Raw genomic sequence first — 4,072 nt, forward strand, 5'->3', positions numbered from 1 at the left:
ACATTTGATTTCATCAACATTCACATAATTTAAAATTCTATTTTCATACCTTACGCACGTCTTATACTACCTCCCTAATCCCTGTCTCTCTTGGTTTTTAACTTTTTTCCAAATCGGACATTTAATTGTGTACCCCATTTTCTCTCTTTATTTCTTTTTTGGCTTTCTTCTTTTCTAGTGGGTGGTCCCTTTGGTACATATCGGATACTTACAATCTTGTTCTCTTCTCGTGTTTTTTTTGTTTTTCCTTTTTTTTTGGTGAAGAAAGAACTTAATTATCATTTAAAACGGAGTTAGACAACGTAGTTACATGTCCAAATTGGCTATAATCCTGAGGATTATACCTAGTGTTTACATTGTTGGTTTACATAGAACTCTTGTTTCCCACGTCATTGCTCCCATTCCCTTTTTCATAATCAGAATTCTTGAATTGTCTCATTTTCGCGCCATCCTTTGAACCACTTCTGGCCACGCTAACCTTCATTCCTCCATCCATTAGATCATGTATGTTCCTTCTGCCTCTACTGAAAGTGTTGGCAGTGTTGTAAACTCCATAATCTTGCCTTCCTAAACTCCCCCTGCTGAAACCATTATCCCTATTTGTGTCATTTTTGTTGTAGTTATTAAGACTGTCTTCATTTTCTTGTGAGAAACCTGATGTAGAACTTGTTCTGTTTCTAGATAGATCCATTCTATCTATAGCTTCAAGCCAGTTCTTCGTGTTTCTCTCCTCTTTATCCGACCACGACCAATCTTTCTCAAAAAGAACTCTAAGTATAAACATTCCCATCATAACATCATTTACTTCTATAGTATTACTTATGTTTACTTCAAAAGATTTAAAGTTGTTAAAACTACTACTAAAGTTCTTATCTATCATATACTTATTAATATTAACTTTTCCTTCCAACTGTGTAGAGTCATCAAAGAACTCCTTCATATACCATGACACTGCGACTTTTTTGCAATTGATCTCAGCTAACCACTACATCACAATAATCATGGACCTCTTCATATCTTTGCCATCTACCTCTTTGGATGCACTGATGCACCTTGCTCCTCTGAACTTTCCTGAATGATCTGTTGCAAACATAATTATGTAATCATTAGTATCCTTTTCACTGTGAGACACAGAACAGTAAGCCTGCCATTGTTTTACTTCTTCAAAAACAGTCTTCTTAGTAACCTCCACCTTCTTAGCTGCCAAAATATGTGTCATAATATGTAGAGTTGTATACTTGAAATTTGGTTTACAAGAATTAAACACCGAATCACACCTTGTTTCCAGACAAACAACATAGTAATAGCACAAATATTTTCCCAGCTAACATCATCATGAGGACCTTTTTTATGTTTTTGTTTAAACCATGTTCTAATCCAGTTATGAATAGTGTTACTTTTCATTTTCCTGCCATTAGTTTTATAAGGCAAGTGTTTCCAAACATTTTTAACAAACTCATAATTTTTGAAAAGGTGATCTACACGCTAAGCATTCCCATTACACAGACTGCATTTAGTATCAATATCAGGTAAAATTTTATAAACTCTTTCTCGCACAGGGAGAATATCATGTAAACACTTCCACAAGAACATTTTAATTCTCGGCATCACACCCATTTTCCACATTCTCTTCCAAGTGCCAGACTTTACATCAGAATTAATTGGTCTCTGATCATAGTCCACACTAAGTTGTTTGTACAAGGACTTAACAAAAAATTCCCCATAATTAGTCAGACTCCACCAGAATCTGTCCTTTTTGTTGGCATTAATCTTTAAGGTTAATATTTTTTGTATTGTCTCAACCTCAAAACACAATTTCAGCTTATTAATATCCCAGTCAGTATAATCTTCATTAAAAATATCACAGACTTTAACAAAACCATGATTCCCAAAAGAATCCAGAGTTTGGAAAGTGTTGTCTTCATCTGGAATCCACATATGGATAAGGATATTAATATCCTATCCATTATTAACTTCCCAAAAGCTATATTTCCTAAAATTCTGAAAACTTTTTGCAATTCCCTTCCACAACCAAGAGTCAGTCACTTTGGTTTTAAGCTTTTTTATCAAGAATATCACCACTAGGGAGATGTTTTAGTTTAAAAATGATTGCCTATAAAGACTCAGGATAAGACACCAATCTCTAGCCAATCCTAGTTATCATAGCCTCATTCATAATCTCAATGTTTCTGAAACCTAAACCCCCTTCTAGCTTGGTTTTACACATCGGACGCCAACCTTTCAGGTATAACCCCTTGGATTTGCCATCCTTTTCCTCCCAGAAAAAATCCCTCTGAAGAGCAGAAATTTCTTTTAACGTGTATTATGGAATTCTAAAACAGTTCATTTGGTAATTTGGAATCGTTTCAATCACAGATTTTGCTAACACACCCCTACCAGCAGCAGATAGATTTATGCATTTCAAACCTTTTAGTCTACTGGTTATTTTATCAACAATTGGTTCAAAGCAAACAATTTTTGAAGTATTAGTAAATAGCCGAGATCCCAGGTATTTATCATTCATTTTTATTTTACGAACGTTAAGAATTTTAATCGTGATCCTTTGAAACTTGTTGGGAACCTTACTACTAAAGAAAATCCCAGATTTTTGAGAATCTATCAGTTGCCCAGATCCTTCACAGAATTTAGTGAAGATGTTGAGAATATTTTTGCTCTCAGCTAAGTCTGCATTGCCAAAAATTAGGCAATCATCTGCAAATAGCAGATGATTAATAAGAGGAGCCTTCTTGGTAATTTTAATACCATGAATAAGCCCCTTCTTTTGGGCAAGCATAAGATAGCGAGATAACGCTTCCATACACAAAATGAAGAGGTAAGGAGACAGAGGGTCTCCTTGCCTAATTCCTCTGGTAGAAAAAATTTTTTTACCTGGAGATCCATTCAAAAGAACAGCAGAACTAGTTGTTTCAATAAACTGTTTAACAAGATTGCACCAGTCAGACCCAAAACCCATTTTTTTTTAAACAGCTAACAAAAAATTTTATTCAACCCTATCAAACGCTTTAGACATATCTATCTTTAAGCCCATAAAACCATTTTTTTCCTTTTTTCTTTTTCATAGTATGAATAATTTCATGAGCAACCACAATGTTGTCTGAAATTTGCCTATTTGGAACATAAGCAGACCGGAATAGTGAAATTAGTTTGTCTAATAAAGGTTTCATTCGATTAGCAAGCAATTTCGAAATTATTTTATAAGTCGTATTACACAAACTAATTGGTCTGAAATGAGAAGCTTCATCTGAAATTTTGGTTTTAGGGATCAGAGAAATGAAACTATTGTTTAGCTCTTTTAGCAGAAAACCCGAAGTAAAAATTTTTGTCACCTAAACTCAACATTTTGTCACCACTTTTAATTTTCAAAAAAGACTCATTCGAAGCATACAATTTTTCCACTTGAAGACTTAAAATTTTCAGATTTATTCAGTAAGCTTTGATTATTACCAGCACATTCTAGATCATTCTTAGCTTTTTCAAGTCTTAATTATATATTACCAAACTGAGTTTTATTCCACAAACTAATGTTTTTCTTAGCACTAGACAATTTTTTAACAACTTCAAAAGCAGGAGAACCTTCATGATGAGTTAGCCAGGAATTATTTATAACATCAATACATGATTCATTTTCTAACCAAGTACCAAAAGACTCAAATGGCTTACCCCCGTCATTCATCACTTGCTTGGTACTAAGGATAATCGTACTATGATCAAAAGAAATAGCACTTAGGTGAACTACTCTAGCATATGGAAATAAATCAAGCCAATCTTTAGTAGCCAAACCCCTATCTAGTCTTTTCTCAATTAATTCAGTATCATTTCTGTGATTCGACCAAGTGAAGGGATAACCATAGAAACCCACATCTACTAATATAGTCTGGTTAACTGCCTCAACTGATTTCTCTATTTCTAGTATGTTTATTCTACAAGATCCTCTAGATTCTTCCTTGTGCAACGTTAGATTTAAGTCTCCAACAACCATCCAAGGGAGATTGGTTGCTGAAGACATCTGTGTTAAAAATTCCCAAGTTATCTTCTTGTTTCGTGGATGTCC

The sequence above is a fragment of the Papaver somniferum genome, chromosome 3 (genome assembly GCF_003573695.1).
Source record: "Papaver somniferum cultivar HN1 chromosome 3, ASM357369v1, whole genome shotgun sequence".
In the NCBI taxonomy this organism is placed as follows: Eukaryota; Viridiplantae; Streptophyta; class Magnoliopsida; order Ranunculales; family Papaveraceae; genus Papaver; species Papaver somniferum.